The 26,456-nt window shown below is 35.3% G+C and overlaps 1 protein-coding gene across 8 annotated transcripts in view; it reads right to left on the minus strand.

Moving 5' to 3' along the window:
- CLOCK (clock circadian regulator) overlaps positions 1-26,456 on the minus strand; it is a 132,982-nt gene that overhangs the window by 87,845 nt on the left and 18,681 nt on the right. For 5 of the 8 annotated variants that reach the window (XM_041724395.1, XM_041724388.1, XM_041724390.1 and 2 more), the window contains exon 3: positions 16,894-16,980. The exons of 2 other annotated variants lie outside the window; for them this stretch is intronic. The gene's annotated coding sequence lies outside the window, so the exon portion shown is untranslated. Of the gene's footprint in view, positions 1-12,608; positions 12,751-16,893; positions 16,981-26,456 lie in introns of all 8 variants that reach the window. One more of the 8 variants, XM_041724389.1, reaches the window with a different exon arrangement.

Genomic DNA, 26,456 nt, shown 5'->3' on the forward strand with positions numbered 1-26,456 from the left:
GCTGATTCATATTTGGTTTCTCCACTGTCTCCCTACTTTCTGTGTGTGTGTGTACATGCATGCATACTTTAGTTTTCATTTTCACCTTCAAGAAGGTAATTAGGATAAATTTTACTTAAAATTTTTGGTGTGGTAAACTTCATAAACCTGTCGGTTTCAGTTATCAATATTCTTTCACTGACAAGGAAAATTAGGAATTACTATGTTCTAACTAGTTTTCATTGCAGAAGTGGAATGTCACTTTAACATTCTTATTGGCAATATTCTTCTAAATCATGAGTTCCTTCAAAATAGGAGTAATAGCGATGCCTGGGTGGCTCAGCAGTTGAGCATCTTGCCTTCGGCTCAGGGACTGATCCCAGGATCCAAGATTGAGTCCTGCATGGGGCTCCTTTAGGGGAACCTGCTTCTACCCTCTGCCTGTGTCTCTGCCTCTCTCTCTCTCTCTCTCTCTCTCTCTCTGTGACTATCATAAATAAATAAATAAATAAATAAATAAATAAATAAATAAATAAATGAAGTTATTGAGAAAAAGGTTAAAATCCAACCCCCTAAAATGAGCAAAAAGTATAACTAAATGAAGCACAAAGAAGACAAATGGGTAATAAATGTAAAATTATTCCTGGCTAGAAATCAAACAACTTAAACTAAAAACTTGTTATGAATACTAGTGATTCCTTAAAAATTATATTTCATATATTTATCATCCAGCAAATATTTACTGAGCATGAATACAATTGTCTAACACTACGCTAATGGTAGTTTTAAATGACAAAACAGATACAGCAACTGCATTTGAGGTACTTTCCAGAGGTACACACAAAACACTCTGAATACATACAGTTATTAGACACAGAGTTATTAAGGAAGCCTCCTAGAAGAAGTAGTCCCTAAATTGAGATTCGAAGGATAAATAAATTCACCAGGCCAAGAGACAAAGAACTTTGTTTTTGTTTTTTTGTCTTTTTTTTTTTTTTTTTTTTGAGACAAAGAACTTTGATGCCAAAAGAACGGTATATGCAAAGGTCTGGAGACACAAGAAAGAACTAAGATTTTAGGGTACTGCAAGTAGTTCAAGATTACACAGCAAAAACCTAGGGACAGGGTGTGGTAAAAACTGGTGGTAAGAGACAAGAATGATAGGTAGTATATATCATGAAAGGCCACATGAAGGTTAAAAAAAAAATCATCTGGGCCTCAATGGCAACATGAAAACACTGAAGTAGTTTTTAGCAGGGAAGTGATATTAATAGATTTGTTCTTCTGAAATATCATTCTGGCTACAATATAGAGAATGGAGAAAATCAGGCAAAACTACAGTTAAGACTAATAGAAGTAAGGTATTATAGGTTCAGGCAAAATAATATAGAGGCAGAGGCAGAGGTTATATAAAGAAATATAAGAATTTTAGTAAGTGGGGGCATTGAGCATTGAGAACTAATGCTCAATTAGTTAAGCATCTGACTTTGGCCAAAGTCATGATCCCGGGGTCCTAGAATGGAGCCCCAATAGGGCTCCTCATTCAGTAGGGAGTCTACTTGTCCCTCTCCCTCTGCCCCAGCCCCCACTTGAGTGCTCTGTCTCTTTCTAAATAAATAAAATATTTTTTAAAAGAATTTTAATAGATACTAAGATGACTAGACAGAATTTGGTGATTAATAATCAGAAGGGGGGGGGGTCAGGAAGCAGTTGAGAGTATCACCCAAATTTTGGCTTGGACCTCTCTGTAGGCTCATAGGAAACATACAGGAAACCTAGAAGGGAAGTGGGAGGTAATGACGTTGAAAGCAGCGGCCACCATTTATTGAACACTTACTATGTGTCCGGCATTCCTCAAAGTTTTCTCTCATTTAAGACTCTCAACAATCATATGAGGTTACCTATTATTATCTCCATTTTACTGATGAGGAAACTGAAACACAAAGACTGTAAGTAAGCCAAGTAAGGTCAGCAATAAAGCTGAGTTATGAACGCTGATAGTTTAGCTTGAACTGTGCTCTTAATCACCGTTACAGATACCTCACATATACTTTAGATGATGGATTCAGTTTTAGACATGTAGTGTTTAAGATGTCTAAGGGATATGCAAGAGGAGAAACATCCATTTGGTGGTTAGAAGTGAGCCTGGCATTCAAGAACACAGGATGAAAATGTAAATCGGAAGTCATCAACATAAATATATAAACTAAAGACAGTGATGGGATTTTCTAGAAAAAACATAAAATAAGAAAAAGACAGACTAAGATTGAAACTTGATTAAAAATTAGTATTTTAGGGATCCCTGGGTGGCGCAGCGGTTTGGCGCCTGCCTTTGGCCCAGGGCGCGATCCTGGAGACCCGGGATCGAATCCCACATCGGGCTCCCGGTGCATGGAGCCTGCTTCTCCCTCTGCCTGTGTCTCTGCCTCTCTCTCTCTCTCTCTGTGACTATCATAAATAAATAAAAATTAAAAAAAAATTAGTATTTTAGAAACCGGAAGAAGATTAAGAAAATAGGAAGGGGGCAGAGCAAGTAACTTAAAAAAAGGAGCTCTGTGAATACTCTGAAAACTTTATTAATGAAAGAAATTGAAAATGACACAAACAAATGGAAAGATATTCATGATCATGAATTGGAAGAATTAATATTGTTAAAATGTATGTACTGCCCAAAGCAATCTACAGATTCAGTGTAAGCAAAATACCAGTGGTATTTTTCACAGTCCTAGAATAAATAACACCAACATTTGTTCCACAAAAGACTACAAAGAGCCACAGCAATCTGAGAAAAGAATAAAACTGAAAATATCATAATCACAGATTTCAAGAGATAGTACAAAGCTATAGTTATTCAAACAATATGGTACTGGCACAAAGATCAATGGAAAAGAATGGAGAACACAGAAATAAATCCATGCATATATGGTCAATTAACCTAAAACAAAGGGGGACAGGTTATAGACAGTCTCTTCAATAGATGGTGCTGGGAAATGGAACAGTACTTAGCATAAGTATTGCTATTTGTGACAACATGGATGGACCAAGAGGGCATTAAACTAAGTGAAATAAGTCAGAGAAAGACAAGTACCATATGATTTCACTTACATCTGAAATTTTTTTTTTAAAGATTTTATTTATTTGACAAAGTGAACACAAGCAGGGGGAGTAGCAGAGGGAGAGGGAGAAGCAGGCTCCCCACTGAGCAGGGTGCCTACGTGGGTCTCCATCCCAGAAACCTGGGATCATGACCTCAGCCAAAGGCAGATGCGCAACTGAGTGAGCCACCCAGGTGCTCCTCCTCTTTTGGTCAGTGTCGTCGTCCCCCTCCCCCCCTTCCCCCTTTGGTCTTAATTTTTTTATTTATTTATGATAGTCACAGAGAGAGAGAGAGAGAGAGAGAGAGAGGCAGAGACATAGGCAGAGGGAGAAGCAGGCTCCATGCACCGGGAGCCCGATGTGGGATTCGATCCCGGGTCTCCAGGATCGCGCCCTGGGCCAAAGGCAGGCACTAAACCACTGCGCCACCAGGGATCCCTTACATCTGAAATTTTAAAAACCAAAACAAATGAACAAATAAGAACAGAAACAGACCCATAAAAACAAAGAACAAACTGGTGATTGCCAGAGGTGGAGGTCAAGGGATGGGCAAAATGGGGGAAGGGAAGGAGAAGATACAGGCATCTGGTTATAGAGTGAATACGAGTCACGGAAATAAAAGGCACAGCACAAAGAATATAGTCAGTGGTACTGGAATAGTGTCATATGGTGAAAGATGGGAGCTACTCTTAGGGTGAGCACAGCATAATATATAGAGTTGGCCAAGCACTATGATGAACACCTGACACTAATGTAACATTGTGTCAACTATACTTCAATAAAACAAAAAAATTTTAAGTAATTTACATAAGAATCAAACAAAAAAAGAACTGGGCTGTGAAAACAGATTTCCTGGGTACACATTACAGCTCAGTCCCTTTATTAACTGTGGGTCTCAGACTAATCACTTCATCTCTACGCATTACTTCTTTCATTTTTAAAATGGAGAAAATAATAGGTACATGCAGTTCCAAGGATTAAATATGTTACATGTTTGGGACAGTACACAGAAAACAGCAAATGAATTTTAAATATGATTAGTGTTAAAAGTATCAACTAGATGGCAAAGGATCAAAGGGACAGAAGAAAGCCAAGAAAGATTAGCTGTCATTAAAATGAAAGGAAAAGAGGTTTTGAGAAGTTGACAATGCTGATATTGCAGTGCAGACAAGATAAGTCTAAAATAACCATTATATTTAAATAATAAAGAGTTTGATACCTTTGGTGAAGGAGATAAAAAACAGCATTGCTTTAAGAAAGTAAATTGGATATCCCTTTCTTTAAAAAAGCTTGTGAGAAAAAGTTTGGTGAAGGGCACCTGGGTGGCTCAGTTGGTTAAGCGTCTGCCTTGGGCTTAAGTCATGATCCCAGAGTCCTGCCTGGGCTCCCTGCTCAGTGGGGAATCTGCTTCTCCCTTAGCCCCTGCCCCAACTTGTGCTCGTTCTTTCTCTCCCTCTCATAAAAATAAATGAAATCTTAAAAAAAAAAAAAAAAAGTTTGGCAAGATGTATCAATTGCTTGAAAATATTTATATTCTTTGACCCAGTAATTTTACTTTGAGAAAAAAAGGGAACAGGAACAATCAGAGGTGTTTCCAAAGTTTTATATTCATTATACTATTATGCACAATCTAGTAAAGCTAGAAAGAATTCAAGCATCTAATAGCAGTATCAGTGGCATTAAGATATATCAAACATAAATCCAAATGAGCCAAAGGTAGAACTGTGGTTATTCCTAAGTAGCTTATGAATTTTAAAATTTTTTCTTTAGTACGTTCTAAAATTTCTCCCATGAACATGCACTATTATTATAACCAAAAAACTTAAGTGCTGCCTTTCTCTATTTTAATTGTCCAACATAAAATACATGTTTATCCATTCCAGAAAACAAAATAGGAGTAACAAAATAACATGTTACTGTTTCAAAGTAAGAGTAATAGAGACTATTTTTCCATGTTCTGTGCACATAATTTAAAGAAAACACTTTTAATTTCATCTAATTATTAAAAATCTTTAAATTATTAATTTAAAATGATTAACTCAGGAACCTGAGTTTAAAAAATGGAGACTACAATAAATCTTTTTTTAATCTAATAACCTACTGACCCACTGACCTACTTTGGAATTTAGGTTAGTTAAAACTGATATCCCAGATATTTCTGGGACTGAAGGATCTATTAACATTAATTAAAAGTAGTGCTGAAATTTGACTGGTATAACACAAAATCCAAGCATCAATCTTCAACTACGTTTATCAACATTTATGAAAAATTCTAACTTGCTTCTGCAGAGTGCTCAATGTTTGTATTACAGCTAAAAAGATAATTATTCCTCAGAGAACAATTTTAACTTGTAAAGAAAGATTCAAATACTTTTTAAATTAACTGTTTAATGTATGAGTAAAGATGAAATTAAATAGTTCTTAACTTAGTACTAAATGGGAACATTATCCTACCTCTACAATGGATGTAAAATATTAGCAAAATGAAAACATTCTTAACTCTATATAGCAGTCTCGGAGACCAACTTAACTGAGCATTGACAGTAAGAACAAGAAACACACCCCAAACCAAATTTTTATGAATCAGACAAGATTCTGGCTCAAGACAAATAACAAACGATACCAGAACTCTCATCTTTCAAAGGCCTAAATGTGAAGTATTTTTGAAGTCTCATTAAATAAACAAACACTAAAAAATTAGTTAACTTTCTTAGTAGGACCCAAGACTATTCTAATGATTCAACTAATGTATTTCTTCAAATAATGCCTGAGCTCCCTATTCATGTGATGGACTGATATGGTCCACAGAATATAGGAGCATCTTATTCCTTTTTCAGAGATCAGACTGAGGCCTACTTGGGTACATTTATCATATGGATAAGCCACTCCATGAGACATTCTGTGGCAAAATGCAATGATTGCTTACAACTCTACATAGCTCAAGTCATACTAATAAACACTTCTTATAATTCCAACTTACAGCATTTATTAATACTTTAGGCACTAATACAAATATTACAGAACATGTGGAAGGGAACCAAGGTCAGTTCTCTTGCCACACTGCATAGTACCTATTTTCCCTTCTAGCTTCATTCTATTTCTCTGTTTTCAGCCCCCATTTCACCTTCACTCTATGCACTCCCTATTCTCCAGCCACAATCAACTTCTCACCATTCCCATGAGGTAGTTTACCCCTGGGTAAACAAAGGTCCATTCATCAATGCCAACAAATTATCAACACAAAAAACTTCTTAATAAACTAGAATTGACATTCACAGGAAATCTTATTGTTATACCAGGATTCAACTAATCAGTATGTAAAATTCACATTGGTGGAAAATTAAATGGACATACCATGTATTAATTTCCTATGGTTTCTATAACACATTACCACAAACTTAATGGAATGAAAAAACAAACATATTCTCTCCCCGTTCTGCAGATCTGAGTCCAATACAGGTCTCACTGGGCTAAACTCAAGGTGTCAGCAGGGCTATGGCTGCTAAAGGTGACCTTTCTGGCACCTTTAGCAAAAAATGTTTCCTTGCCTTAACAACTTCTCAAAGCTGCTCACTTTCCTTGGCTTATGGCTCTCCTGCTCAATCTTCAAAGCCAGCAGCAGGCATATCCTCAAGCTGCCATCTCTTCTGCCACCCTCTTATCATACAGACTGTAGTGACGGATTACACTGGGCTCACCCAGATAATCCAAGATAACTTTCTCAACCCTATTTCCTCTTTGCCATTTAACCTAACATAGTCACAGGTTCTGGGAATTACGGCATGGACATCTTTGAAGGATCATTATTCTGCCTACCACATTCCATGACCCAAGAAGTCTCTCTTTGGTGAAGACAAAATTAAGTATCTTTGAGGAAGACAACACATTAGTGAATATTATTTGATCACTGGATAAAAGACTACACCACCATGCTAGGTAGTTTGTAACTTTTTTTTTCTATTATATTATTGAAGTATTGTAACTTCTGAGCTATCTTTTTCTTTCATGTTTCTTCAAGGGAACTGAAAAATAACATGGATAATAATTGATAACTCGTGTTCCAGGATTTCAACTGCAACTTTCAAGCCTAACTTTTTTGTTATATGGCAGCAAGAGGCTCTATGTCTGTTTTTTCTGGATGGCAAAAGTTAATGTCCAAATGAATATGAAAGTATACTTTCCCTTTTGGATGACTATGTCATGTGCTATATACTGCACTAAAACAAAACAAAACATAATTTATTAAGTGTCAAACAGGTGTCCAAAGAAGACTGATCAAATCCAAGCCTTTGTGGAGTGGCCTGTTTTAAAAAGAAAAGTGGGGCAGCCCCGGTGGCACAGTGATTTAGCGCCGCCTGCAGCCTGGGGTGTGATCCTAGAGACCTGGGATCGGGTCCCGCGTCTGGCTCCCTGCGTGGAGCCTGCTTCTCCCTCTGCCTGTGACTTTGCCTGTGTGTGTGTGTGTGTGTGTGTGTGTGTGTGTGTGTGTGTCAATAAATAAATAAAATCTTAAAAATAAAAGTGTATGTTAATGTTTTTTCTCCTCAAATTTTATTTAATTGAGATAGAGAGAGAAGAGGCAGAGAGAGAATATCCAGACAGACTCCTATGAGCATGGAGCCTGATGCAAGGCTCAATCCCACAACCCATGAGATCAGGACCTGAGCTGAAACCAAGAGTCAGTTGCTTAACCAACTGAGCCACCCAGGTGCCCCTGGGTGTATGCACATTTCTGAGATGCATAGGAGTGGTAGGGAAGGAAGAGAGAGAGGGAGAGGGATAGAGAAGAAAGGGAGGGCAAGAATGAATTAATAAATTATATCAACCTAGAAGAAGTACAGAATTTCATTAGTGCTAAAAAAATCTCCAGGAACCTGTTAGGAAATTTGATTATTGGGATCCCTGGGTGGCACAGCAGTTTGGCACCTGCCTTTGGCCCGGGGCACGATCCTGGAGACCCGGGATCGAATCCCACGTCGGGCTCCCTGCATGGAGCCTGCTTCTCCCTCTGCCTGTGTCTCTGCCTCTCTGTCTCTCTCTGTGTGACTATCATGAATAAATATATAAAATCTTTAAAAAAAAAAAAAAAGGAAATTTGATTATTAAGTAGGATTATGAAAATACTAGGTTTAGGGCTACCTCGTAAGAGATTTAGTAACTTAAAACTAATATGTACAAATACGATGACAATGTCTTAACATTTTATATACTTCACTAATGAGGCCACCAGACCCATTTAAAATGCCACTAAAAATAAAATATATCAACTCTTAAGGCCACATGTATTCCTCTAACTTTTTGCAGTATAATCACTTTATAAAATAGGCAGTTGTTTTGATGTATTAAAACTTGGGTAAACTGCCAGGTTGCTTTTGTGTAGCCAAGTAGGCCAAGCAAGTTCACAACCATCTGAAACCTAGTTCAAGTATATTTAGATGCATCCTGAACTACAGAATATTCAGAACTACCATACAGTATTTCGTCACTAAAATAATCATTTTATCTACACTTCAAGATAAAATTTACTCCTTTACCTTGTAAGATTTTGCCGTATGAATCATATATATGCTACCCATTGCACTTTTCTCTCTATCCCTTATTTACCTTCAAAGTTTTGAAATAAATATATAAATAAACAATTTTGAAATAAATGTAATAGTTGGCTATTATTTTTTAAATCGGATTAAACTGATTGCTGGATCCTCACTTGAAATGCTAAGGTCTTAGAAAATAGCAGATCAAGACACCACCTGAATCTGTGGAGTATGAAGGGAGATAGGGCTCACACTGCACAGACAAATCGTCTCAGTAGCATGAATAGGAGTAATTAATGACAAAAGAGGATGTGTGCGTGGCATACTAATTCAGAGCCAGAAGGCCTATGACCAGGTTTCTCAAGGTGCAACCTGGACCTGACAAGTGTTACAGCACAGAGATATACCCTTGATAAAGAAGACACAGGATTTGAGATTTCTATTGATTTATCTTTCTATCTGCTGAGCCGAGACAGTGAATTCTGTATTTTTTTTTAAAGATCTTATTTATTTATTCATGAGAGACAGAGAGAGAGAGGCAGAGATACAAGCAGATGGAGAAGCAGGCTCCCTCTGGGGAGACTGGTGGGACTCGATCCCAGGACTCCAGGATCACAACCTGAGCCAAAGGCAGATGCTCAATCACTGAGCCACCCAGGTGCCCCTTAAATTTTGTATTTCATATATTGTATTTTTTGGTTCTGAAATTTCCATTTCATTCTTTTACGTGATTTCTATTTTTCAAAGAACTATGCTTCCATTCATTTCAAGAGTATTCACTTTTACCTCAAGGAGCACAGATATAACAGGTGCTTTAAAGCCTTTTTTTAATAATTCCATCACTGTGTCATCCCAGGTTTGGCATCTATTTACTGTATTTTCCCTTACAAAGTGGTCAGATTTTCCTATTTCTTGGTATGTCAAAAATTTGGATTATATCTTAGACCTGAATATTAGGTTATAAAACTCCAGATGCTATTGACCCCTTCAGGATAATTTGATTTTTTTATTGAAGTTTAGACTGTAAGTTCTGTATTGCCTTCTGGGGTAGCAGTTCGAATGTCAGTTTGGTTTTTAAAGCCTTTACTTTTACTGTGTTATTTGGGTCTATCCTTTGCATGCAACACTCAAATGCAAGTCTGGATCTGAACAGTGGTTTGTATCATAGTTCAAATTCTCTAAGTCCTTCTTGTGTTTCTTTAAGTATGTTCTGTGCATGATCATAAGTAAGGTAGGACCGTTGTGGGTTCATATTCACAATCAGAGAATCTCCTCTCAACTCTCTTCTCCTGGATTTTCCCAGCTTGCTGCAGTTTTCAGCAGTCCCTTTCTCAATTTCTCCCGTGAGAGAAATTATTTTTCTTTCAGTTTTAAGTGCTAGTGCCACAACGACAGCACAATTTAGAAGTGGAGATAATCTTAGGGCAGGCTTAAGAGAGAAAAAGGAAAAAAAAAAAGCGGATCCCCTTCTTCCTTACCCTCTGCTAGAAATGAGGGGTTTCTCTCAAAGTTTTTGCTAACTGCTACACCCACTGTGCAGTTCCACAATTCCGCCTACCACTTGGTCAAAGCTGGATCATGGAAAGAGTAAAATGGTACACTCACAATTATACAGGCTACACTTCAAATTATGACTTTCCTTCTCAATTTGCCTATTATTAATTTCCAGTCTTCAAAGAGTCGGGGTTTTTATTCCAATAGGAGTTTCTAGTTCTAATCAAAGAATTAGGCTTACTCCATCTTGGTCTATCCAATTGTATTATACCCATGTCCCAACAGACCTTTCACCTAGTGACTTTAGTAGTTATTGACTGATCATCATCTAGATCTATTCTTTCATTAGAAGTTGCACTGTGGTGAGTTTTCTAAATCTATTATTTTCTCAGCATTTCTTATCAGCTGTGATTCTTCTATAAAGGTAAACTTTCCCTCTTAACTATTTGGTTTTCCTGAAATATAATCGGGCACCTAGGTGGCTCCGTTGGTTAAGCATCTATCTGTCTTGGGCTAAAGTTATGATCCCAGGCGGGGAGGGAGTCCACATCAGGCTCCCTTCTCAGTGGGGAGTCTGCTACTTCCTCTGCCCCTCCCCCTACTCATGTGCCAGTAGCTCTCTCACACACATAAAAATAAAATCTTGAAATATAATCTGTGCAGAAAAACATTAAATGGTTGATTCTTTCATTTCCATGACTTGATTGATGCCTGTGAGAATTTTTTTTAGTATTTTAATGAACTTCTAAAGTCTTATATATTTGTTTTTCAACCTGCTATAGTCATTACTTTTTTTAACCTGGTTTTATGAAAAATTTCAAACGTATACAAAAGTAAAAAGAATAATATAACTATTAACCCAAATACCATCCATTTTCAACAATTATCAAATGATGGTAAATCTGGTTACATCTATTCTGGTCCTTCTCTGTTCCTTCCCACCCTCCTTTGCATTATTAAAAGTAAACCCCCAAACTGTATCACTGCATCTGTAAACACCCTAGTGTAAATCTATAAATTTCAAAGACTAACAAAAACATATAACCACAATATCATTATGATATCTAAAAAGTTAACAGAGATGTATACGACCTCCACACCCAAAATAAAATTCTGAGAGAAATTTTAAAAGGCTTAAATACATGGAGGTACTGTAGTAGTTAAGGTGCTGAAACTCTCAATATTGAAAGATGTCCAATATATTCAACTTGCTCTGTAGATTTGATATTAAGCTAGTCAATAATAATATTAAGTAACACTATTAAATGCGCTTACCATTTTTTTAAAACTTGCTTACTATAAGGCAGGTTATATATTTATTAGGAAACTGACAGGTCGAGTATAAAATTTTTATTGAAATTCAAAGGACCAAAAAAACCAAGTAATTGTGAAGAACATAATTGGAGGATTTAAAGTTATAGCAATTAGAAGAATATAAAACCAGCACAATAGACGGGGAACAGAAGAGTCCAAAAACAGACCCATGAACGAATAAACACTCACCTGAATTACAACAAAGGCACTAGTGCATTACTATAGGGAAAGGATAGTCTTTTCAATAAATAATATTTGACAAAATGGGTTTCCAATATGGAAAATAAAATGAACCAGGAATCCTATCATATACCATGCATAAACCTAAATGTAAAGATTAAAACAATCAAGTTTATAGGAGAAAACATACAAGAATAACTTCTTGGCTTTGGGATGGACAAAGTTACTTAAAACCATAAAGGAACAGTTTGACAAGATAGACTATTGAAATTAAGAAATTTTCTTAATAAATGTACACTATTAAAATAGTAAAGAAGTAGGATAGATACCTTCAATATTTAATCCAATAAAAAACTTATCCTAGAAATAAAGAACTCGTACCAATCCATAAGACAGACAAGTCAACAGAAAAATGGTCAAATGACATGAATAGGTATTTCTCAAAAGAGGATATTCAAATGGTCAATAGCATATAAACATGTGCTAATACATCTTTAAAGTCAGCAGGGAATTACAAATTAAAATTCCAGTAACTTCTTACCACATATGTAGCAAAGGAGCTAATATTTAAAAAAAAAACAAAACATAATTTTAAGCATTGGTGAGGATGTAGAAAATAGTATAAATTGATTCAATCACTTTCAAAAACTAGAAGCATCTACTAAAGCTAAAGAGTTTCATGATCAACAACTTCACCCTTGGATATTTACTCAAAAGAATGCATGCATATGTGCACCAAAAGACATGGTCAAGAATATTCACAGTAGCACTGTTCATAATAGCCAAAAACTGATAATGATCCAAATGTTCATCAACAGGATAATGGATAAAACTGTGACATATACAATGAAGGATTCAAAACAATGAAAAAGAATAAATTAACGTTACAACGTTTTATGAATCAACATGTGTGACTCACATAAACAAGATATTGATCCAAAAAAATAGTCAAAAGATGTTAAAAAATAGACAATACTAATGAATAGTAAATGAAGTCAGAATAATAGTTACCTTCAGAAATGTGTGTTGACTGTCAGGGGGCATGAAGGAGGCTCCTAGGTTGATGAAAGTATTCTATATCTTGATCTTGGTATTGGTTAAACGAGCATTGACTTCATAAAATTTCATCAAAAGGATACTCAAGATTTATCCACTTTATAAAAAGCATGGTTTAATTCAATGCAAAAAAGTTTTAAAAGTTAGCAAGACTGTATCGGTCGCTTAACTTTTAAATTTTTAACTTTTTAGTTATTTTACTTGGTAAAATTCAAGCCTAGGAAAACTAGGTTTCTACATCAGTTTGCTTCTTAATCGGATACTTTCTTTTACTTCCTTTTTCAGTACAATTACTGAAGAATTATCTTGATATCTGGATCCTTCCCAAATTATGAAGGAAAGAGAAAGTCTAGGGTGAAGTTAGACTGAACCCACTATTTACATCCTGAAATTCTAAAATGGCTTTTTTCCTTAATGTACATATAATCAATACATTTTCCTTTTCTTTTTTTCTAAAGATTTATTTCAGAGACACTGAGCACATGCAAGCGGAGGGAGGGGCAAGGAAGATGGAGAGAGAATCCTCAAGCAGACAAACTCCATGGAGCAAGGAGCCTGAGGTTAGGCTCAATCCCAGGACCCTGAGACCATGATTCACCCTGAAACCAAGAGTTGGACGCCCAACTGACTGAGCCACTCAGGCGCCTCTTTTGATCAGTTTTCTATACTTAGTTCCAGATCCCTACTTCTTATAATTCATATCTGGCAAAAAAAAAAAAAAAAAAAAAAGAAGAAAACATAAGCCTTCTGAGGCTTAGCAGCAGTTTTAGCTAGAACTGAATAGCAAATCAAGGCAAGGTGTTAGCATAAGGCTTTTGTGAAAATGAAATTACTAAATGTAGAGTGCTGAAAATATAAAGCTCAAAAAGGTAATCAATTATTAACATTTTGAGAAACACTATAATAGATCCCTACTCCTGAATTTCCTTCAAAATATAATAAATTTAAGGTCAAAATATAAATTTAAGATAGTAAAATCAGATGTACTTTTAAAAGTAAAGCATACTTATGGAGCTAAAGGAACACAATAGATTTTTTATAACACAAGCTAAAGTGGACATTAAAGAAAGATATCAGGCAGAAGAAAATTTAACATTATACCTAAGATTCTTTCAAGTTCTAAATTCTACGAATTGGTATTTAACTATTATCTTATGATTTAAAAATTGATAAGATAATCAGCAAGAATACTGCTAATATAAAGACTTTCTTTGCATACCAGTTTTTACATTTGCAAAGTTCTATTTCATTTCATCTTCATATTACTATAAGTTTTATAAACTATTTGTAAGTCAAACTTGTTAAATCGAGTAAAGAATCAAAGAACAGGGTATCTGCATTGATGACCACATAATTAACCATAAACCACTCAACAAAAAATTACTGTTTGGAACAGTACCACATGTAAACAGAGTATGTGTGAAAGCACTTTGAAAAAAGGACAAGGACTATAAGTGTATTCTAATAAAAGTTAATAATAATTTAAAAGCAACAGTATTTGGATATAATCTCTAGGTTTTCTGATAATTGCTAATGGCATTTCTTTAAACTTTTTACTTGGAAATACTTTCAAACTTTCAGAAAAGTGTACAAATAGTTCAAAGAACTCCTATGTATACTCTGTCCATATTTATCAATTAATTAACATTCTCATTTTTAAATCTTGTATGGATAAACATTTGCTGAGCTATTGGAGAATAAGATATATATATATATATATCAGATCTTTCATCCCTAAATACATCAACATATGCCTCTTAAGAACAAAGACATTCTCTTAAATAGCCATAATATAGTTACTAACTTCAAAAAATTTAACAATCATACAAAATTTTAACTTAATATCTATTTTCCAATTTTTTTTTTTTTTAACTGAGCAAATGAAGTCCTCTAGGGCTTTCTTCCTCCACCAATACAGGATCCAGTCCAGAATCATGTACAGCATTTAACTATCTGATCTCTCCAGACTTATTTAATCTGGAACGGCTTTTCTCAACTAAATGTCATTTAAACTATCTGATTTTTTTTTTTTTAAGATTTTATTTATTTATTCATAGAGACACAGAGAGAGAGAAGGAGAGAGAGAGAGAGACAGGCAGAGGGAGAAGCAGGCTCCACTCAGGGATCACACCCGGGGCTGCAGGCGGCACCAAACCGCTGTGCCACTGGGGCTGCCCTAAACTATCTGATCTTTACAAAGTGTTCTGCAGCATAAAATTTTAAAATTAGGTTCTTGACCAAACTATACAGGGAAGGTTCATTAAAAAAAGAGAGAGAGAGAGAGAGAGAGAGAGAGATTCATGTGGTGCCTACATGGCTCAGTCCATTAAACATCTGCCTTTGGCCCAGGGGTCCTGGGATAGAGCCCTGAGTCAGGCTCCAGCCTGTGGAGGTCTCCCTGCTCAGTAGGGAGCCTGCTTCTTCCTCTCCCTGCCACTCCCCCTACTTGTTCATTCTCTCTCTGTCAAATAAATAAACCAAATCTTTAGAAAAAGGAAAAGAGAGATTCAGTAGATAAGCTGGGGAAGTTTCAGAAGACTTAAATGAGAATATATGAATCTTTCCGTTCAACAGTTTTTAGTGTGTGTGTGTGTGTGTGTGTGTGTGTGTGTATTATAACAAGGAGGCTTCTAAGTTCCTTTGAGATTCGTAATTTTGGGATGAGTGGTTTATCTTGCCTCTTAAGATTTCAAAAAGTAACAATATATATATATAATCAACTTAGACAAATAAATCTGGCCAATGATCTGATGGCTCTCTGGAAAGAAAAAATCCAGAGAAAATTACTGTTTCCATCAAAACTCGTTCCTACAGTTTTTTTATTTTTTGGTGTGTGTTTTCTTAATTCACTCCTATACTTAACAAAAAACACCCATACCAATACACAAACCTTCAAAACCACTGGAATTATTCTGATCATAATAATAATAGATATAATAGGTACTAGAGCTACAACAGATCTTGTTCTTTTACTCAACATTGTGTGTCAACCATGTGTCAGGCCTACAATAGCTATGGCGGCATCTACTGTTTAAAAAACAGGCATGATATCTACCCTTAGGGAACCTGTAATTTAGTAAACCCAAGATCCTCGCTTTCAGATAGGAAAGGTATTATTTTTCCCTATTTTGAAAATGAAGCAACTAACACTCAACCTATAAATGCTTCTCCAATCATGAAGAGTATAGGCCAGCTACTTATCTTAAAGGGTCATATAGTAAATATTTTTGGCTTTCCAGACTGTAAGGTCTCTGATCCAACTACTGTATTTAAATTAACTCTGCCACTAAACATGAAACAGCCATATACAATATGTAAAATAAGAGTGGCTGTGTTCCAATAAAGCTTTATTCATAGATGCTGAAATTTGAATTTCGTATCATTTTCACATCACAAAATAGTATTCGTTTGAGATTTTTTTTCCCCTGTAATCATTTAAAAATATAAACACTATTCTTAGCTCATAGGTCATACAAAAAAAAGCAGCAGGCTAAATCTAGTATTTTGCAGACTACTTACTGATAGACTTGCTTATAAGCTGGAGCTGCACTGGGTGACTGGCCCTTTTTTACCTCAGTCAACTAATTCTTTATTACTAGACTTAAAATATAACATGAAACAATTCTTATTTTGCTTTTCAGTCATTTACAAATCGCCTTCCTTATCTCAGAAAAAGATGTTATAAATCTTACTTCTTAGTAACTAAAAAATTTCAAGAACTGATGAAAATACTTTATATCTGCATATCAATTATCTTTCCAATCAGTAACTTTTTTTTAATTGGCATTCAATTTGCCAACATACAGCATATCACCAAGTGCTCATCCCATCAAGTGCCCCCCCCCAGTGCCCGTCACCCAGTCACCCCAACCCCCTCACCCACCTCCCTTTCCACTACCCCTTGTTTGTTTCCCAGAGTTAGGAGTCTCTCATGTTCTGTCTCCCTCACTGATATTTCCCACTCATTTTCTCTCCTTTCCCCTTTATTCCCTTTGACTATTTTTTATCAGTAACTTTTTACTCCTCAAAAAATTAAAATTCAAAGATAAATTAAGGCTATCACAGCAAGTAGAAGATCATGCTCTAAATATTTTTATAATACTTTGTCCTATGCTTCTTGCTAGGATATTGCAAACCTCACTGTATCCAATAATTATGAATTATGCAGAAAAAAAGAAAAAGAAAAAGCACGCATACCTCTGAGCTCAAAATGAAAACTGAAGGATCTAGTGAAACTCACCAAGTTCTAAAGATTCATCTAGGAAGAATGCAGAATTTTCCAAAGGCATCTTAAACTGTGACAGAATCAGCTTCTAAGTTTCAGCGGCTTTACAGGAAAAAAAATAAAATAAAAATTCTGTAAAACAAGGGCAGCTGTGGAGATAATGTTAGCCAAAGCCTAAGCAACAGTATCTCTGGTATTTTTTTTCCCATCCATGTATACAGCATTAATTGGAACTGGAGATGCAGCAATGAACATGTCAGATCCCATCAAACTCTGTGGGAGCTCACTATGTAGGGCAACTCCAAATGGGATGAAAGGCTTTAAGAATCATGATGTTGTGAGGGGAAATCATGGCAGAAATACACACCAGTGTGGTGGGAATTGGTTAGAAATGGCCTCCCCTAAAGGAGGGGCATTTAATGCAAACATGAATAGGATCTGGCCAAATGAATACAAGGCAGGAGGGAAGAGAAAGTGTTTCATCCAAAGTGAATAGCATGTTCAAAGGGCCAGAGAGAATATGGTATTTGTGTAAATTAAGTGCAGTGTGGCTGTTCAGAGTAAGAAAAGAGATAAAAAGAATATTTTCTGAGGTGAGATGGATAAGGAAGGAAATAAGAGGTGAAGCAATTTGCCCTGAGTCAAAGACTCACACAGGGCTTTGTAAAAGGCAGAGCCCATTTTAAACCCTCACCACCTGACTGCAATGTACTAGCCATTCTGAAGTTCTTTCCAGCCCACAAGCCTCAAAGGTCTGGGGGGTGGGGAGGTCCTTGGGAAGGAAGCTGAGGAAAAATGTTTGTGGAGGATGATCCTTTTAGGGAGCTTTTGCAAGGGCCTGAGGGACAACTTCCTTGGGCCAATAGCCAGCCTCTCAATGAATGAACAGATCAACTAACCATCAAGAAACTGCCTGCAGAATGATGGGAAAGAAGTCAGTCTCAGCATTATTCTCATTTGCTAATAGTTACCAAGCACTTAGCTATGTGTGAAGCCCTGTTGTAAGTGCTTTACACATGTGTTGACTAGATCCTCACAACCTCCCTATGAGGGAAGTACTTTTATTACCCTGTATTTCCAGTGTGATTTTATGAAACTATCCAATCATGGCCAGTAATTCTTATTACCAAGTAAAGTTAAAATGATCAGAAACATTGACATTTCTCACCACAATATTAAATGCATTTTTGTTACTCTTCTACCAGAAAAGTACTATTTTAAATATCAATCAACAAAAATAAAAGACAACAACATTAATTTGGTTAAATTTTTCTTAAACTAGCAGTTGTATTAAGGACAGTGTTTGGGAAATTCTAGTCTCCTTATTCATTCACTCACTATGGTATGTCCTACATATCCAAATTCCTGCCCTCATGGAGTTTTAGTCATTGAAATGCAACAATGTTTGACGCTCCTGGGCAATTACATTTTTGCAGCACATCCCAAGTTATCTTTGAATGAATGAAGAACCAACAATCACACAGACAAAATGTGATGCAACAGAAAAGAATCAAAACCTGAGGAAAGTCATTTGTTAGTAAAAATATACACATGCTAAAAGAGGAAGAGAGAGTAAATAACTGTTTCACTGAGGAAAATACTCAGGAAAAATGAAAAAATTCTCAAAGAGAACGCAGAGAAAAAGCAGCAATCAGTGCACAGTGATGAAGGTCCTTAAGGAAATTAACAATAATGAAAATAAAAAGTGGGTGAATTTTATGCAGTAGCCTTAGATTCAAGACTATAATCTAGTGATGAAAGATTAAACCTTAAATCAGCAGTCTTCACACTGGGGACCAAATGGTTTTAAGGGAATCAATTTCCAGATTCTTAATTTACACAGTTACTAACCAGTTACTAGAATTGAAATCAAGGTTAGAACATTATACTGGCTTCTCCTTTCCTACACTCTACATTTTCTACACTTCATTTTATAATCCTCCTTCTTCTACTTTACAAGAGAAAGATCTATCTCTCACACATCTAACACCTCACTATAATGCATTACCTTGAATTGTAAAAACATCCAAAACACCGAAGAAGTAATTTGAAATACTGATATCAGGGGAATACCCTTAATGGAAGCACTGCATCTCTAGTGTGGTATTGTCTTTCCCTATCCCCTTCACTTATGTTAATTATAATACCTAACATTAGAAAGGAGATATTTTGACCCAAATGGGCTGCTACAACTTTTGGAACTGAGAATAATAAAAAACTTTTGATTTAAAAGCTCACACAAGGGACGCCTGGGTGGCTCAGTGGTTTAGCGGCTGCCTTCCTTCACCCACAGGCGTGATCCTGGAATCCCAAGATCGAGGTCCGCGTCGGGCTCCCTGCATGGAGCCTGCTTCTCTCTCTGCCTCTCTCTCCATGTCTCTCATGAATAAATAAATAAAATCTTAAAAAAATAATAATAAAAGCTCACACGAGAGAATCCAATGAAAACAATGATGATAAATATTGAAGAGTGCTATAATTTAGTTTATCCAGGTAAAAAGCTTAAGACTAGACTCCTTACATGACTTATCTAGAATTACTTAGAGTTCAAGATCTGTATTTTCTCCATTCTTCAAAAATCAACAAAGAAATTAGTACATTCTGTCAGCCACCTATGTCTTGTGTCCATGAATTGAAGATACTTTATATGGGTTTAAGGAGTTGAGAAAAGCCTTTACCAAAAAAAAAAAAAAAAAAAGAGAGAGAGAGCTTTTACTTCAGTCAAATCAATAGCATGTCTTCAAGTAAAAGTAGGACATACCAAAGTTAGTGTTTTAAATTTTTTATTGAGAAACACTTTTTCCCCCATATTCTATCATCTTATGAGATTCCATCATTCTTCTATTTTCATATCATCTCTTTAGAAGATATGGAAATAACTAATGAGTCATGATGAAATAAGACAATGTTTAAATAAAAATGAATATAATGTAAGTTAGAATAACTTTTACTAAACTTAAAAACAGCTAATTTTACCTTTGTTCTTTGGAAGACCTCAAAGAAAGAATAACACTCATGAAATACTAGCCCTTAGAAAGAGCTAGAAATGCTACAAATACATAAATAAAAATTAAAAAGTATAAAATTAAAGCCAATGGATATTGATGGTATACTAAGGGCTAATCAAAAATTGGTAAATAAAAGAATATTAATCACATACTTTTTTGCCTATCCTGCCAAACTGTATCTTAAGGTCAAAGAGACCTGGTGAGAGCCAGTCCTTCAAAGAATCTCGGCTGGTAAGAACAGAAGAAATGACATAAAAAGATGGCCAATAATCATTAATAGATTTTAAATGATTAGGAGAAAAAGGGATAGTAAATTTCACAATGGATCATACTGCCACCAACTGTATGCACTAATCAATCTTAGCATCTCCAAAAGTGAGACAACCTGGTAGTAAGTACCTCCTCATGTAACATGTAATACATACTACTACTTATATTCTTGTTGAAACGAGTCAAAATGGGATCAAACTTTTAGATCATATATTCTTTTTTTTTTTTTTTTAATTTATTTATTTACTCATGAGAGACAGAGAGAGAGAGAGAGAGAGAGAGTCAGAGACACAGGAAGAGGGAGAAGCAGGCTACATGCAGAGAGCCTGATGTGGAACTCGATCCTGGGTCTCCAGGATCACACCCTGGGCTGAAGGCGGCACTAAACCACTGAGCCACCTGGGCCGCCCTAGGTCATATATTCTTAACTGGAACAATGTCACACCCAAGGGGTAAAAGGATCTTAAATAATAAAAGTTTCTTAATCTCCAAAGCACAACACTATGATCTATCCCCCTGGGTCTCAGGAGGTAGACAATAAAGTAAAATAAGAAAATATTCTAAAAAGGCCCTTTAAGGGGACAATAATGAAAAAAGAAAACAAAAAGTTTATAAACACTGATTTAGATCAAACTTCCAGTTTACATTACTACCAGAAGAGAATAAATGACATCAAGAAAAAGCAATCAGACAAATCCAGAATGTGAAATACTCTATAGAACATCTGATCCAGTTCCTTCAACATGCAGGAGGAAAAAGATAAAGGCAGAAGGAGGGGAGCATCAACTATTCTAAAATTTAAAAAGACTCAAGGTCTTTAGTTTTAGAAATATACTAAAAATAATTATAGATCAGTGACATGTGGAATAATGGGAAACAGTATTAGGAAAGGATAAATGAATGATGATACAGATGAAAAAAGACCCAATTATTAAAGATGAGTGACAGAATTTCATTATTCTATTCTGTATATTGTTGTATAGTTTAAAATATTCCATTAAAACAAAATCATGAGTTGACGAAGATTTTGCTTTCTTAGGAAATTAGAGGACTATATACATACAATAAAAAACAGCAGTTAAAAAAAGAACAAAATAAATAAATATATCAGTTAACCCTGGAAGGATTAGATTATTTAGGGTACAGAAAACTCAAAAACAAAACAAAATATCCTCAAGACATTCCTGAAGAAACTGTCGTGCATGAAACAAAACCAGGATGTTATTATTTAACAAACAATAATACTGATTTCACTACACCAAGAAATGTTATAAATGCTTTACAAATATAAACTCCTTTATCCACAAACTAGATTATCTTAATTTTGGTCACATTAAGTGACCTAAGATTATTAAGTGGTAGAGCTGGGGATCTAAACCCACACAGTCTAGCAGTCTGGTTCTATTGCTTAAGCTTGTAACTACTAACACTATACCATGTTGCCTTTCAAAATGATACAAGCAGACAATAAATAAAGCTACTGGGGTATTAACAATGTGTTCACAGACATTCAGAGAAAGGCAGAAAGATATAGTTGAAGGACTCTGTCAGAATACATTAAAAAAAACACAGAGAGAGAGACAGCAAACATGAGAAGAGATAAAAGACATAAAATCAATCCAGAAAACCAACATTCTGCTGGTGAGCATTTCAAAATGGGAGAACATAGAAAACCACAAAATATTACCAAATAAATAATAAAAGAAAATTTCCCATACCTGAAGGAAGACACGTGCATTTACCACAAAGGGCCTATTAACTCCAGAGAGTCCAGTTAGAAGGGCAAAAATAATTCACACCTCGACAAATACCTTTAAGATTCCAGAACTACAAAGACACTAAAACTTCCAAAGAGAGAGAAGTCATTTAGAAAGTAACAAGTCTCAGAGTAAGGTCAGACTTCTCACCATCTTGACCCAGAAAAAATAGAGCAAAACCCTAATATCTGAGGGAAAATTAATCTGAATCTAAATTTCTACACACAGCTGAACTATCAATTATGAGCCAGGCCAAAGCCATCTGAAGATAGCAAGAATTTATTTTAGAACCTTGCACACTAAATTATAAATACCTTGTATACTAAAGTTAATTTAGGATGAGGGAGAATGCCATGAAAGAGACCTATGTGGGACCAAGAAACAGTAAATCTAACCCAGAAATGCAGGAATATCTCTGAATGGCAGATATACAGACTTCCAAATCTATCAAGACTAAAACAGGCAGGAAAAGGGCTCTAAAAGAGAGGTCGTCTAGAAAACTAGAGATTCTATTCAACAAACAATAGAGATTATCATTCAAGCAGGAAACATGTGAGGATATGGTAAAGGTATCTTTTTATCTATCAAGAAAAAATGCAACTAAAGGTCATAATGGCAAGAAGATGAACAACATAAAGCAAACTAGTAAGAATATAAAGCAAACTAGTAGTATAATGGTGAAAAACATTGATACCAAATATTTTTTTGGAGCTCCATTAGTATTGCTATCTTGGACCTACTGAAAATAAAACTTAACACTAATTCAATACAGTTTACTGTATTTAGCTTTTCAAATCAACCTGATAAACCCAAATTCTTCTCATTACAGAACATAAATGTTACATTATAAACCTACTTAAATACTGAAGAGAAGACAGGAATGGAAATGAAAGAGTAGAAGACACATGATGAAGAAAATGATAAAAGTCTTGGTGTTCTTTTTTACCATTATCTAAAGATTTTATTTTTATGGAATCTCTACACCCAATGTGGGGCTCAAAATTACAGCCCCAAGATCTAAAGTTACACGCTCTACCAACTGAGCCAGCCAGGTACCCAAAACGTCATAGTGTTATCTTACATGGTAGGGATTTAAAATACAATTATCTAAGGAATCTAAATATTTACAATTTCAAAAATATTAATAAAATAACACAGTAACTTTTAAACTTGGAATGCAGAGAGAAAAGAGGAGATTAAAAACAGAATAGGTAAGCTAAATTTTCATCTTTTTCAGTAGGAAGTGAAGAGACATAATTGAAACTGAATTAATCAAGAAATTAAAGCAGATCCCAAAGGAAGAAAAAACCTTGGCACTATATGGTTTCACAGGAAAATTCTCTAAAGCATTTAAAGTTCCTCAAACTCTTCCAAAGAATTAAAGAGAACATTTCCAAACTCCTTCTATAAGGCCAACATTATCCTGGTATCAGAAGAAGACACAAGAAAACTACAGAGTAATATCCCTGATGAAGACGGACACAAAAATTCTCAACAAAATACTAAGAAACCAAATTCAACAGTACATTAAAAAGATTATGAACTATGATCAAGTGGTATGTATACCTAGAATGCAAGGATGGTTCAACATATGAAAATCTATCAGTATAATACACCACATTAAGAGAATGAAGGGAAAAAACACATGAACATTTCAATTGATGCCGAAAAAGCATCAAACAAAATTAAACACCCTTTCTTAATAAACATACTCAATAAGCCAAATAGAACTACCTCAAAATAAGATGACTGGGTGTCTCTGTGATTGAGCATCTGCCTTTGGCTCAGGGCATGATCCCAGGGTCCTGGGATCAAGTCCTGCATTGGGTTCTCCACAGGGAGCCTCCTTCTCCCTCTGCCTATGTCTCTGCCTCTGTGTCTCTTTAACGAAGAAATAAATAAAATCTTTAAAAATTAAAAAAAGAACTGCCTCAATATAATAAAGGCCTTATATATGAAATGCCCATAGCTAACATCATACTCAACAATGAAAAACTGAAAGCTAAAAAAAGAAAAAGAAAAAAGAAAAACTAAAAGCTTTTCCTCTAAGATTAGGAAAAAGGCAAAGATGCCCACTTTCATCACTTCTATTCAACAGAGTGCTAGAAGTCCTAGCTAGAGCAATTATCAGGCAAGACAAAGAAATAAAAGGCATCTAAACAGGGAAGGAAGAAGTAAAAATTTATCTTTTCATAGATGACATGTATGTATAAAACCTTAATGATTCTATATCCATCAAAAAATGTTAAAACCAATAAATGATTTCAGCAAAACTGTATAATATAAAACTAACAAAAATCAGGGTTTTTTCTACACACTAATAATGAGTAATTTGAAAAGGAAATTAAGAAAACTGTGTTTATAATAGCAGCAAAACATAAAACACTTAGAAATAAACCAAAAAAAAAAAAAAAGAAAAAGAAAGAAACTTAACCAACTTGGTGAAAAACTTGTACACTGACAACTACAAAACACAGCTAAAGGAAATCAAAGGCACAAACAGATATTCTGTATGCATGAATTGCTTCCTATGGCTAGTGGCTTCTATTGCTCAGCAGTTGGAATACTTCTATCACCAGAGAAAGTGCCGTAAAACAATCCTGGTAGAAATTACAGTGTAACAAAACTAGAAAATTAACAATTAAAATGTTTAAAAGGCTACCTTGTAAATAATTGTGTGCCTGTTTTTACTTCTTTGTGTTCTATTTTTCACAACCCTTGCTATTTCTTTGTTGCTATACTGTTTGTGCTTCTTTTGTCTATAAAGTTTCTTTCCATTTACTAAAATAAGTTTTATTTGGACTCATTTGCTTTTTTGCATGTTACTCTTCTAACCATTTCTCTTTTTTTTGGCGTAAGTTTTACTTAGAGCCTGTGCCAATTTTTTTTTTAATTTTAATTTCACATTACTTTAAAAAAAAAATAGGAACTTGCATTAGTTTTCTACGGCTGCCAAAATAAAGGACTACAAACTGGGTGGCTTAAAAGAACAAATATATATTCCCTCACAGGTGAGGTATGTGCCTTCTATACCTAATTTAAGAGTTTTTATCATGAAAGAATAACTTTATAAAATGCTTTTTCTGAAACTATTCAATAATCAATTATTTTTATTTTTCATTCTATTAATGTTGTGTATCACATTCACTGACTTGTGTATGTTGAAGCATCCTTGTACCCCAAGGATGTATCACACTTGATCATTGTGTATGAACCTCTTAATATGCCACTGGATTCAGTTTGCTAGGATTCTGTTGAGAATTTCTGCATCTATATTCTTCAGGAATACTGGCCTCCAATTATCTTATAGTATCCTAATCTGGCTATGGTATCAGGATAATGACTATCTTATAAAATGAGTTTGGGAGTGCTCCCTCCTCTTTTATTTTTTTGGAAAAGTGTAAGACTGGTGTTAATTATTCTTCAGATGTTTGATAAAACTCACCAGTGGAACCTGATGCTGTGCTTTTCTTTATTGGCAGGTTTTTGATTACTATTTCAGTCTCCTTACTTTCTACTTCATTATTCAATCCTTGGTATGTCTTATCTTTCTAGGAACTTACCCATTTCTTTTAGGCTAATTTGTTGGCATATAATTGTTTATAGTAGGCTCATGATCCTTTCCATTTCTGTTCTCTCAGGTGTAATACTCCTTTCATTTCTGATTTTGAGTCTTTTTATTCTTAGTCTAGCTAAGGGCCTGTCAAGTCTATCTTTTTCAAAAAACCAATTATTCAGGGCACCTGGTTGGCCCAGTCAGTTAAGCATCTGCCTTTGGCTCAAGTCATAATCCCAGAGTGCTAGGATGGAGCCCCACATCAGGCTCCCTGCTCCGCAGGGAGTCTGCTTCTCCCTCAACCCCTCACCCCACTCTTGTGCTCCCTCTCTCTCAAATAAATAAAATCTTTTAAAAAAATAGCTATTTTTTTTGAAGAAGGAAGCTAATTCCTTCATCTTTTACATTGCTGTCCCAGTCTCTATTTCATTTAGCTCTGCTCTCATCTTCCTTCTGCTAACTTTGAGTGTGTTCTTTTTCTAGTTCCTTAACATGTAGTGTAGTTCCTTAACCTAAGGTATTTATCACTATGAACTTCCCTCTAAAAACTGCTTTTGCTACATCCACGTGTTTTGGTATCTTGGGTCTCCACTTTTAAGTAATAGTTTATTCTTGAGGGCAGCCCCGGTGGCTCAGGGGTTTAGTGCTGCCTTCGGCCCAGGGTGTAATCCTGGAGACCCAGGATCAAGTTCCACGTCGGGCTCCCAGCATGGAGCCTGCTTCTCCCTCTGCCTATGCCTGTGTGTGTGTGTGTGTGTGTGTCTTTCATTACTAAATAAATCTTAAAAAAAAAAAAAAAAAAGTTTATTCTTGAACACCACAGATTTGAACTGCACAGGTCTATTTACACATGGGTTATTTTTAAATATATACAGTACTATAAATTTTCCCTATAATTTTCTTAATGTTTTTTTCTCTAGTTTATTATAACAATATAAACGTGTATGTATGTAACACATGTAACACACAAAATATGTTTTAATCAAT

Source organism: Vulpes lagopus, chromosome 12 (genome assembly GCF_018345385.1).
Source record: "Vulpes lagopus strain Blue_001 chromosome 12, ASM1834538v1, whole genome shotgun sequence".
Taxonomy (NCBI): Eukaryota; Metazoa; Chordata; class Mammalia; order Carnivora; family Canidae; genus Vulpes; species Vulpes lagopus.